A 13,335-nucleotide genomic window follows, 5' to 3' on the forward strand; every position below is an offset into this window, starting at 1 on the left:
GGCTTCTAGCTGTGTGTGGGACTTGTTGTATTAGTCCATCTATACTGACCTCCATCAGGTTGCAAATTGAATATAATTTTTTTCTGCATCTAGCTCTGAAAAAATATTGGGCTTCTAGCTGTGTGTGGGACTTGTTCTATTAATCCATCTATACAGACCTCCATCAGGTTGCAAACTGAATATATTTTTTTCTGCATCTACCTCTGAAAAAATATTGGGCTTCTAGCTGTGTGTGGGACTTGTTCTATTAATCCATCTATACAGACCTCCATCAGGTTGCAAACTGAATATATTTTTTTCTGCATCTAGCTCTGAAAAAATATTGGGCTTCTAGCTGTGTGTGAGACTTGTTGTATTTGTCCATCTATACTGACCTCCATCAGGTTGCAAACTGAATATATTTTTTTCTGCATCTACCTCTGAAAAAATATTGGGCTTCTAGCTGTGTGTGGGACTTGTTGTATTAGTCCATCTATACTGACCTCCATCAGGTTGCAAACTGAATATATTTTTTTCTGCATCTACCTCTGAAAAAATATTGGGCTTCTAGCTGTGTGTGGGACTTGTTCTATTAATCCATCTATACAGACCTCCATCAGGTTGCAAACTGAATTTATTTTTTTCTGCTTCTAGCTCTGAAAAAATATTGGGCTTCTAGCTGTGTGTGGGACTTGTTCTATTAATCCATCTATACAGACCTCCATCAGGTTGCAAACTGAATATATTTTTTTTCTGCATCTACCTCTGAAAAAATATTGGGCTTCTAGCTGTGTGTGGGACTTGTTGTATTAGTCCATCTATACTGACCTCCATCAGGTTGCAAACTGAATATATTTTTTTCTGCATCTACCTCTGAAAAAATATTGGGCTTCTAGCTGTGTGTGGGACTTGTTCTATCAATCCATCTATACAGACCTCCATCAGGTTGCAAACTGAATATATTTTTTTCTGCATCTACCTCTGAAAAAATATTGGGCTTCTAGCTGTGTGTGGGACTTGTTCTATTAATCCATCTATACAGACCTCCATCAGGTTGCAAACTGAATATATTTTTTTCTGCATCTACCTCTGAAAAAATATTGGGCTTCTAGCTGTGTGTGGGACTTGTTCTATTAATCTATCTATACAGACCTCCATCAGGTTGCAAACTGAATATATTTTTTTCTGCATCTACCTCTGAAAAAATATTGGGCTTCAAGCTGTGTGTGGGACTTGTTCTATTAATCCATCTATACAGACCTCCATCAGGTTGCAAATTGAATATAATTTTTTTCTGCATCTAACCCAGCCAATAGTTTTGGCCTAATACCACAGTTTGGCCACTCAGCTCTGCTGGGTTACCATCCATTGTTTTTTTGTGCAACTCCAGAGTTGTGAATTAGTTAACCACCAAAATGATTGGAAAAAGGCCTGCTGCTGGTGGAAAGGGGAATAGGCATGTTGGGAAGGGGAAAAAAGGTTGTGTCCGTGGGGTAGGCGTTAAAGCAACAGTAACATCTGCAGAAGAAAGACCATCTTCCAGCCAAACTAAAATGTCTACTTCTTTTAGCGGACAATGTGATAAGATCCCTTTCTTACGGCCACGCCAATCGCTACAAATTCCGGATGAGGCACAAAAACAGCAGGTGCTTCAATGGATATCAAGTGCTCCTTTAAGTGGGCTCTCCTCCACATCAACTTCAACATCACAAATACTCCAGTCCTCAAAGGTGTCACCCCAATCGCACTTGCTTCCTCACAGCTCCCAAATCTCCAGCTGCCCGTCTGAGTATGAGGTAGAACAGATGGTTGAGTCTGCAGAGCTGTTTACTCATACTATAGCCTGGGAATCAGAGGTCGACTCCAGCGCTTCTGTGAATCCAGACGAGGAAATGATCTGCACTGATGCCCAGAATCTTTATGAGTCGGATCCAGGACCAGACGCAGAAGGTTCTGACCGTAATGTAGACCCTCATTCCCAAACTGTAACTCCTGTTGGTGGAGACAATGAGGAAGACGATGATAAGACTCAAATACCTGATTGGAGCGACAACTTTAGTTTTTTGTCAGGGCAGGAACAGGTTGGCTCTGAGGACGACGGGTGTGATAACGCACAGGGTGATGATGATGAGGTTGGAGATCCCACTTACTGTCAACCCACAGTCAGCCAAGAGATGAGGTCAGCAGAGGAGGTGGAGGAAGATGCTAGTGGCGACGAGGTCAGGTTGCGCCTTCCTGGACAGAGACGTAGTACTGGAAGCACGTCAACAACTGCATCCTCAAACACAACTCTGCCTCTCACCACAAGTCATGGTGGCTCTTCAGGTCGCATGGGTGCTAAGCCTTGCATAGCCTGGGCATTTTTTCAGATCGATAAAGATGACCCAACTCGTGTTATCTGTAAAATTTGTCAGCAAAAGCTAAGTAGAGGCCAAAAAATACATAGTTTGAGTACTTCATGCATGAACCGGCACATGGACATGAAGCATAAGTTGCAGTGGGAAACTCAGTGTGCTACAATGCGGCCTAGCCGGCCGGGCCAACCACCGTCTGCCATATCTTGTGCATCCGCGGCCTCTTCATCCTCTGTGACTGGGGGGACAGCAGTCACACCTGTTTTGGGGCGCAGACCTGCCACTTCTTTACCCGCAACAGCCAGCATGATTGGCAGGTCATCATTTTCTTTGGAGGTGGTAACACCAGCTGGTGTTGAGCGCTGTCCGACATCGATAGCACCACCTTTGGATCAAGGCAACCTAACATGTCCGCCTGCATCTTCCTCACAGACCGGCAGTTTGCCGGGGACACCCTTATCAACCCCGTCTAAGCACAATAGCCAGCCCTCGGTCCCTCAGATGTGGACAAGTAAAAGACCATTTCCTCCTAGCCATGAGAAAGCTAAGAGGTTGAATTTCAACATCTGCAAGCTCTTGGCTACAGAAATGCTGCCTTTCCGCCTGGTGGACACAGAGGATTTTCGAGACCTTATGTCCGTCGCAGTGCCCCAGTACCAGATGCCCAGTCGGCACTACTTCTCAAAGAAAGGTGTGCCTGCGCTCCACCAGCATGTCGCACACAACATCACCGCTTCTTTGAGAAACTCTGTGTGTGACAGGGTACATTTCACCACAGACACTTGGACGAGTAGGCATGGACAGGGGCGTTACATGTCGCTGACTGGGCACTGGGTAACTATGGTGACAGCAGGACAAGGGGCTGCTGTCCAAGTCTTGCCGTCCCCACGAGTTGTGCGTCAATCCTCTTTATGTCAAAGTTCCTCCACTGCTTCTGCCTCCTCAACCTCCTCTCGGTCTTCCACCTGCACCCAAAGCCTGTCTGGTCATGCCACAAGCTTTCTAACTGCGCAGAAGGGATCCTGCACACCTCCTTACTATGCTGGCAGTAGGGCTCAACGTCATGAGGCGGTTTTTACATTGAAATGTCTGGGAAATGTGAGTCACACAGCTGAGGAGTTGTGGTCAGCTCTGGAGAACCAATTTCATGAATGGTTGTCTCCACTGGACCTGAAACCAGGGAAGGCCGTGTGCGACAATGCTGCAAACCTGGGTGCGGCCCTTCGCCGGGGCAATGTCACACACGTGACTTGTATGGCTCACGTGTTGAACCTGGTTGTCCAGCAATTTTTAGCCCACTATCCCAGACTAGATGGCCTTCTGCAGAGGGCACGGTCGCTGTGTGCTCACTTCCGCCGTTCGCATCCCGCAGCTCAGCGACTTACATCTCTACAGAAGCCTGCCACTTCACCGGCTAAAATGCGATGTGCCTACCCGGTGGAATTCAACTCTGCACATGTTGCAGCGACTGTGGCAGCACCGACAAGCCCTGGTGCAATACGTTCTGACGTATAGCCTGGGCCAACGAGATTCAGAGGTGGGGCAAATCACGCTGGAGGAGTGGTCTCAGATCAGGGACCTATGCACCCTTCTGCACAGTTTTGAAATGGCTACGAAGATGTTTAGTGCTGACGATGCCATTATCAGCATGACTATTCCGGTGATTTACATGCTGGAGCACATGTTAAACAGAATTCGGAGTCAGGTGGTGGCACAAGAGGAGGTGGAGGAAGTAGAGGAGGAGGAGTTGTATGCGGAAGGGCTAACATCTGCAAGGTCCAGACGGTCGGCAGCACCAAGGCGGCAGGCATGTGAGGGTGGGGGAGATGGTTTTACCAGGGCGCATGGTAGCAGCCAAACTAGTGAGGAAGGTGCAGGAGCCCAGGAAGAAGTGGAGGACGAACTGATGGAAGACTCATCAGATGAGGGAGACCTTGATCACATTTCTGTTGTGCGAGGTTGGGGGGAGAGGACAGAGGAAGGAAGCATGATTGTTACCTCGCCACCAACACAACAGGGACTTGGTGCTCCTGGATGCGCAACACACATGAGTGCCTTCTTGCTGCACTACCTGCAACATGACCCTCGAATTGTGAGAATTAGAAATAATCCTGACTACTGGGTTGCCACACTGTTAGATCCCCGGTACAAAAGTAAATTTGCAGAAATTATTCCTGCCATAGAAAGGGATGCACGCATGCAGGAGTATCAGCAGAGACTGTTGCAGAATCTTACATGTGCTTTTCCACAAAATACCAGTGGTGCACGTAGTGAATCTCACAGTTCCAACTTGCCAACCGTGGGACCGTCAAGTGTTCAGCACTCAAACCGTAACAGAACCACAGTATCTGCTGGTAACATCAATTTTGCGGAATCATTTCACCACTTTTTTAGCCCATCCCTTGCAAGGCCACAGGAGACAAGAAGTCTGACACATAGTCAACGCCTAGAGACGATGGTACAGGAGTATCTCCAAGTAAACATTGAAGCCACGACTGTGTCACTGGACCCTTGCTCTTTTTGGTCTTCCAATCTGGATAAATGGCCGGAGCTAGCCACTTACGCCTTGGAGATCTTATCATGCCCCGCAGCCAGCGTTCTGTCTGAACGTGTGTTCAGCGCTGCTGGTGGTGTGCTGACAGATAAGCGCACGCGGCTCTCCACTGATAATGTAGACAGACTTACGTTCATAAAGATGAACAAATCATGGATCCGAAACGACTTTTCTACCCCTGTGTCATCCTGGAGAGAGTAAAAGCTTGATGATTGGTTAAAATCACCCTACCAACCGTTTTAAGCTTTCAAATTACTAATCATGTTTACAGTGGTGGCCAAAAGTATTGGCACCCGTGCAATTCTGTCAGAAAATACTCAGTTTCTTCCTGAAAATGATTGCAATCACAAATTCTTTGGTATTATTATCTTCATTTAATTTGTCTTCAATGAAAAAAACACAAAAAGAATTGTCCTAAAGCCAAATTGGATATAATTCCACACCAAACCTAAAAAAGGGGGTAAACAAAAGTATTGGCACTGTTTGAAAAATCATGTGATGCTTCTCTAATTCGTGTACTTAACAGCACCTGTAACTTACCTGTGGCACCTAACAGGTGTTGGCAATAACTAAATCACACTTGCAGCCAGTTAACATGGATTAAAGTTGCCTCAACCTCTGTCCTGTGTCCTTGTGTGTACCACATTGAGCATGGAGAAAAGAAAGAAGACCAAAGAACTGTCTGAGAACTTGAGAAACTAAATTATGAGGAAGCATGAGCAATCTCAAGGCTACAAGTCCATCTCCAAAGACCTGAATGTTCCTGTGTCTTCCGTGCGCAGTGTCATCAAGAAGTTTAAAGCCCATGGCACTGTGGCTAACCTCCCTAGATGTGGACAGAAAAGAAAAATTGATGAGAGATTTCAACGCAAGATTGTGCGGATGGTGGATAAAGAACCTCGACTAACATCCAAACAAGTTCAAGCTGCCCTGCAGTCCGAGGGTACAACAGTGTCAACCCGTCCTATCCGTCAGCGTCTGAATGAAAAGGGACTGCATGGTAGGATATCCTGGAAGACCCCACTTCTTACCCCGAGACATAAAAAAGCCAGGCTGGAGTTTGCCAAAACTTACCTGAGAAAGCCTAAAACGTTTTGGAAGAATGTTCTCTGGTCAGATGAGACAAAAGTCAAGCTTTTTGGGAAAAAGCATCAACATAGAGTGTACAGGAAAAAAAAAGAGGCATTCAAAGAAAAGAACACGGTCCCTACAGTCAAACATGGCGGAGGTTCCCTGATGTTTTGGGGTTGCTTTGATGCCTCTGGCACTGGACTGCTTGACCGTGTGCATGGCATTATGAAGTCTGAAGACTACCAACAAATTTTGCAGCATAATATAGGGCCCAATGTGAGAAAGCTGGGTCTCCCTCAGAGGTCATGGGTCTTCCAGCAGGAAATTGACCCAAAACACACTTCCAAAAGCACTATAAAATGGTTTGAGAGAAAGCACTGGAGACTTCTAAGGTGGCCAGCAATGAGTCCAGACCTGAATCCCATAGAACACCTGTGGAGAGATCTCAAAATGGCAGTTTGGAGAAGGCACCCTTCAAATATCAGGGACCTGGAGCAGTTTGCCAAAGAAGAATGGTCTACAATTCCAGCAGAGCATTGTAAGAAACTCATTGATGGTTACCGGAAGCGGTTGTTCGCTGTTATTTTGGCTAAAGGTTGTGCAACCAAGTATTAGGCTGAGGGTGCCAATACTTTTGTCTGGTCCATTTTTGGAGCTTTGTGTGAAATGATCAATGATTTGATTTTTGCTTCATTCTCTTTTGTGTTTTTTCCTTGCAAGCAAATTAAATGAAGATAATAATACCAAAGAATTTGTGATTGCAATCATTTTCAGGAAGAAATTGAGTATTATCTGACAGAATTGCAGGGGTGCCAATACTTTTGGCCACCACTGTATCTGTATCTTGGCTGGAAAATAATTTGGGCTTTGTAGCAGTGTGCAGCACTGATCCTATTAGGCCATCTATACTAAAGCTTCACCAGATTTAAAATTAATAATAATTTTTAGCTGCATCTAGCCCGGAAAATAATTTTGGGGCTCCGAGATGCGCAAGACACATAAGTGCCTTCTTGCTGCACTACCTGCAGCATGACCCTCATATTGTCAGAATTCGAAGTAATCATGACTACTGGGTTGCCACACTCTTAGATCCCCCAAACTTTTCGATCAACCTTTTAATTTTAATAAAGACCAAAAAAATGGTCATTTTTGAAATTATAAGCATTAGCAGGTTGTTAGAAACTGAAATCAAACAGTTTTCAACTCAAAACTTTATTCTAGGTGATGTTACATTTTCACATAGGACCCCTTGTTCGAAAGGAGCTTCTGAACTCTCTCGTCCATTGAATTTGTCAGGTTTTGGATGGTTTCTGCTTCAATTGTTTTGCATGAGGACAGAATACCCTCCCAGAGCTGTTGCTTAGATGTGAACTGCCTCCCGCCATCATAGACACTCCTTTTAATGATGCTCCAAAGGTTCTGAATGGGGTACAGGTCAGGGGAGCATGGGGGTCACACCATAAGTTTGTCCCCTTTTATGCCCATATCAGCCAGAGATGCAGATGTTTTATGTGCAGCATGAGATGGTGCATTATCACGCAGAAAAATGATCTTGCTGTGAAATACACGGTTCTTCTTCTTGAACCATGGCAGGAAGTGCTGTTTGAGAAAATCCACATACATTATGGAGTTCATCTTTAGCGCCTTCAGGGATCCTAAAGGGGCCGACAATCTCTCTCCCCATGATTCCAGCCCAAAATATTACTCCACCTCCTCCTTGCTGGCGCTGTAGCCGTGTTTGCGTGGGGTGTCCATCAACCAGCCATCCTCCACTCCATCCATCTGGACCCTCGAGCGCTGCACGGCACTCTTCCGTGAACAAAACAGTTTTGAAATCAGTCTTCATGTAATGTTTGGCCCACTGGAGCCGTTTCTGCTTGTGTGAAGTGGATAGAGGACGTCGACAGGATGGCGTATGCACAGCTGCAAACCTCTGAAGGACCCTGCATCTTGTTGTTCGGGGGACGTTGGAGGCACAAGCAGCTTCAAAAACTTGTCTGCTGCTATGACAAGGCTTTTTTGCCGCTGCTCTTTCAACCTGACGTAATTGCCTGTAGGAAAGAGTCCTCAATTTGCCCTTATCAGCACGCACACGTGTGTACTGTGAATCAGCTACATACTTCTTGATTGCCAGACACTTCATCCTGATCATCGCACAATGTTGATTGTAGTCATGCCTTGACCTAAACACTCCACAATTTGTTGCTTCTCAGCAGCCAACACATCCTTTTTCTTTCCCATTTTGGCAGAAAATGTAGGCTGCTTAATAATGTGAGACAGCCTTCTTAAGTAGTCTTGCCTTTCATTGGACTCACCTGCCAAACTAATTAGCACAGGTGTCTGCAATTGCTTACAGTGATATAAAGAGCCCTGACACACATCACCATCAATGAGTTTAACTGACAAACAAACAAATTCTTCCCTTATCACTCCTAAACACTTTTTGCATAATAATTTGGAACGCAGTGTACATGTGCTTTTCCACAAAACACCAGTGGTTCACGTAGTGAATCTTACAGTTCTAACTTGCCAACCGTGGTCTGTATGGAGTTGTTCAATAAAGGGCCCAAAATTACGATAACATAGAAGGGAGAGGTCTCTATGAATAGGAATTCCTAAGTATTTGATACCCTGTGAGGGCCAGGCAAAGGGAAAGTTGGACTGGATGGAATCCTATATGGATTTGGGGAGGGAGACATCAAGGGCCTCAGACTTCGCTGCATTGATTTTAAAATTTGACCATGCAACAAAGTGATCTCTTTCAGCCATAACAGCATGGATGGATATATGTGATTGAGTGATATATACTAGGACATCATCAGCAAATAGAGAGCACTTGTACTCGGTGCCTCCCACCTCAATCCACCTAATATTGCTGTTATGGCGAATTGATGAGAGCAGGTGCTCCGTCACTAGGATGTATAAGAGAGGGGACAGAGGACATCCCTGCCTTGTCCCATTGGTGATTGTGAAAGGTGATGAAAATGTTCTGATGCACCCCCATGGGCCTTGGGACACCCGGAGCCGGACCCTTTTTGGTGGTTGATGGTGGTTGTAGTCTTCGTGGCGGCGACCCGGTTCCGTGGCTCAGGGTGGTCAAACCAGTGGCGGAACTATTTATGTGGTTTTGATGTTTAAATGTCCGACTACGCCACCCGTGGATTGCGGTCAGAGTGAACCGCCGCTGCAGGGCAGACCGCTGAGGCTGGTGTGGGTGCAGCAGAGCGTAGCATAACTCCCCACGGGAGGAGTATAGCCTCAGGGAAGTGTATGCGGAGGATGGGGGTGATGGTGCAGGGCAGCAGCAGTAACGACACGGAGTCAGTGATGCAGTCCAGGGCCTTTACTCACAGTTCTTATTATCCAGACCACGTCTGCAGGTAACGGCTGCCCACGTCGTACTGTGCTCACCAGGTGAGGGGCTCAGACAACTCCCAGATAACTTTGGAGCGCTTCACAGGACCCCCTTTGTGTGTGCTTTGTCTGGCCTTTCTTACCAACCCTTCTGTCCGGCTGCCTCGGGCCTCCTCTTGGTAAACTTGGCGCCAGTTTCCCTGACCCTATGTGGTGCCTTCCTAGCGGGTGTAGCGAAGGGCTGCGCCACATAAAATGTCACAGCCTCCGGTTTCTAGCTGAGGGTCGTTTCCTGCCTCCACTAGTTTCGGGGACCGGTCTTCCCCTTTGGCCTGACCCCTCCACGCAGGTGGATTCGGGCGTGCGGTGGCGATTCGCCCGTCCGCACCCCTGGGATCCCTTCATTCCTCGTTCCTGGAGCCTTCTCCGCTCCTCTTCCTTCCTTCTCCCTCTTCCAGGCCTGGGCCTCTGTTACTAGGCCCGCCTCCGGAGCAGAGCTCATGCAGAGCCCCTGCTCCCTGCCACTTCTGCTTAGACTTCTCTGCTTAGACTTCTCTGCACTGAACTAAGATGGTGCCCACCTTTTATACTCACTGCTTCCTCCCTGCTCCTGCACTACAGGGTTCCCCTTCCTCAGTGTTCCCTCCCCCCACTCCAGCCAGGGACAGGGACTGTCGTGCCCATCTCAGAGGCATATTGGTCGCCCTGCCCCACGGCAATGTGGTGTAATGCATGCAGGTGTCGGGTCCTGATCCACACTCCATCCTTACCTGAGAGTGAGATATCACACCTCTAGGTGAGGTGCAATACCTCTGTAGCAACCGAGCCCTCAGGGTGCTACAGTTCCATTTATCTTCAGCCTAGGTGACGTATTGTGATACAGGGCCGTGATTTTGGCTATAAAAGGGTCCCCTAGACCCCTACCCCAAGCTTTTTAAGAGAATCATATATGGCGTTCCAGGAGACTCTATGGAATGCTTTCTCAGCATCCAACGAGAGTATCTAATTACAAATTTTAATTGCATCTAGCCCAGGAAATACTTTGTGCCTAGTAGCAGTGTCTGCTAGTCAGCGGATTATCCCGGCTGTTAAGCAAGCTACACCACCTGTAGTTTAGACACTTAATTTTTTCAAAGGAAATGCTTCGGGACCATGGGATACTCAGTGAAGAGCATCAGGAGGCACCCCAAGGCATAGGGGCTGGGACTGGCAGTAGGATGCCTTGCGGTGGACAGCCGAGCTCGATCCTTATAAAAGCTTTTTAACTGCAGCAGCTTTAGTGGACGCTACTGGAGCTGGAATTACGCGGCTGCTGGCATGAGACTTGCCCTCCAATAGATCCTTGTAAATGGATTTAAAGTGTATTCATTCAAATTAGAGAGACAATTTAAATTAAAAAGCTTAGAGCTGCCTCCACCACAGGGGGGCTCGCTCAACCCACCAGCGGACAGGCACCAGTATTGGGAGAGGGGGGCTGGCCATCAGGGTTCACCGCGGCTCTGGCACAAACCCGGCGACACGGAGGTGGCACGGGCAGGAGCGGACTGGCCGTGTCGGCTTCTCACTTTTTGGATTTTAGAAGGGCATGACATGCCTATATCTGTGTCTCCCCCTCCTTTTACTACTCCACCTCTTTTATTTTCGCATGACTATATGTACTTGTCGCTTTTCCATGTGTTAGTTATGTCTTCTGAGCAGTTTGTCAGCTTTTGGACACCTTTGAAGGTGTTTTCTATGTGTTTCTATGTGTTTTTGTTTGCCTGCCATTGGTTTTAACGGTGTTCGAAGGTGTTCGACGAACAGTTCGACGAACAGTTCGGCGAACACACGGGTGTTCGACGAACCGAACCGAACTCGAACACTACGGGGGTGGCTCAACACTATAGCCTACCTGGAGGCTCCGCCATCACTTGCCGTGACCCCCTGCCTGTCCAGAGACTCTTGCCTGCTCACCTGGGACCGCTCACCTGCTACCTGCCTGCTAGCCTACCTGGAGGCTCCGCCGTCACTTGCCGTGACCACCTTCCTGTCCAGAGACTCTTGCCTGCTCACCTGGGAGCGCTCACCTGCTACCTGCCTGCTAGCCTACCTGGAGGCTCCGCCGTCACTTGCCGTGACCACCTGCCTGTCCAGAGACTCTTGCCTGCTCACCTGGGAGCGCTCACCTGCTACCTGCCTGCTAGCCTACCTGGAGGCTCTGCCGTCACTTGCCGTGACCACCTGCCTGTCCAAAGACTCTCGCCCGCTCACCTGGGAGCGCTCACCAGCCACCTGCCTGCTGTCCTTCTACCCAGAGACTGTCCCTGTCACTTGCCGTGAGTACCCGTCCTTCTACCCAGAGACTGTCCCTGTCACTTGCCGTGACTACCTGCCCTTCTACCCAGAGACTGTCCCTGTCACTTGCCGTGACTACCTGCCCTCCTACCCAGAGACTGTCCCTGTCACTTGCCTTGACTACCTGCCCGTCTTGCCTGGGAGCCACCCGCTTCCTTACAAGGACCGCACCCTTGTATAGTTGCTCAGAGGTTCCGCCTCCCAGACCCGTTACAGTTTGCTCGGGCCATGGAACCCGGTGGCACCCAAGCTCCCTCGCTCTCGGACCTATGTCAAGAACTGCCCCGTCAGAGGTCCCAACAGGAGTCCATCCTGAGTCATCTGCGGAATGTCAACTCTCGCCTGGACACTCTGACTGCTCCACCAGCAACCACCGCTAGTGTCATGACTCGCAGCCCGGCAGCGCCGCTGCCCACCAATACCATGGTATCCTGCCCCGGACCCCGGCTTTCTGCACCTCGTCGCTTCGGAGGCGACCCCGCTCAAGCTCGGTGCTTCATAAACCAGTGCACCCTGCACTTTGAACTCCTGTCCCACCAGTTTATCTCCGACCGGGCCAAAGTAGCCTTCATCATGTCCCATCTCACGGGGGAGGCACTGGCTTGGCTAAATCCTCTATGGGAGAGAGGAGACCCCCTGGTGTCCAACCTGCCAGCCTTTCTCACGGCTTTCCGGAAAGTCTTCGACGAACCCGGACGGAAGACCTCATCCGCATCATCTCTGCTACGCCTCCTTCAAGGAAATCTCACCGTGGGCCAATATGCCATACGGTTCCGTACCCTTGCTTCGGAGCTGGCCTGGGATAACGATGCCCTGGTGTCTGTCTTTTGGGAGGGTCTGTCCGGCCGTATTAAAGATGAACTCGCCGGTCGGGACATGCCTACCACTCTCGACGACTTAATAACTCTTGCCACCCGGATTGACATCCGGTTCCAGGAACGCGCCAAAGAGGTCACCCGTGAGAGGAGGTTTCCACGTCTAGCCCCTACCTTTCAGAAACCTGTCACTTCTCCCGCTACTCCCCAGGCGCACTCACCCGAGGCTATGCAGGTCGACCAGACCAAGATGGTCAAAACCCGTCAAGAGTTACGCCGTGCCTAGGGGAGCTGCTTCTACTGTGGCAGTAAGGAGCACCGGATCCGTTCCTGCCCGGAGAGGTCGGGAAACGCCTGTGTCTAGGATCGCTCAGAGAGGTCGTCCTAGACAAGAGTAAACCCTCTCCATCTCTGTTGCTGTCGGTCTCTATCATCTGCGGGGAGAACCGTTATTTTGAAGTAGCCCAACTTGACTCTGGAGCTGCCGGAAATCTCATTTCTCAGTCTCTGGTAGAGAAATACCACATTCCCACCAAACCAAAGGGCTGTATGTACCCTTATCTGTCGCTGCCGTGGATGGGGGCCTCTTACCACATCCCATCCAACTCATCACCGAATCCATAACCCTGCAGGTGGGAATGCTGCACTCTGAGAGCATCTTCTTTCATGTTCTGCCTGGACTCTCTCACGCCCTCTTACTAGGCCTACCTTGGCTTCAGAGACATGCACCCGTGCTTGATTGGCAGACCGGAGAGGTCCTTCGCTGGGGACAGAACTGCCATAAGACTTGTTTAGTTCCCGTCCATCCTGTCCGTCCTTCTCCTACTCCAGCCAATCTACCTGGTCTTCCGGCTCCTTATTGGTCGTATGCGGA

This window comes from Phyllobates terribilis, unplaced genomic scaffold (genome assembly GCF_046119375.1).
Source record: "Phyllobates terribilis strain yellow unplaced genomic scaffold, ASM4611937v1 Scaffold_2__4_contigs__length_985480577, whole genome shotgun sequence".
Lineage (NCBI taxonomy): Eukaryota > Metazoa > Chordata > Amphibia > Anura > Dendrobatidae > Phyllobates > Phyllobates terribilis.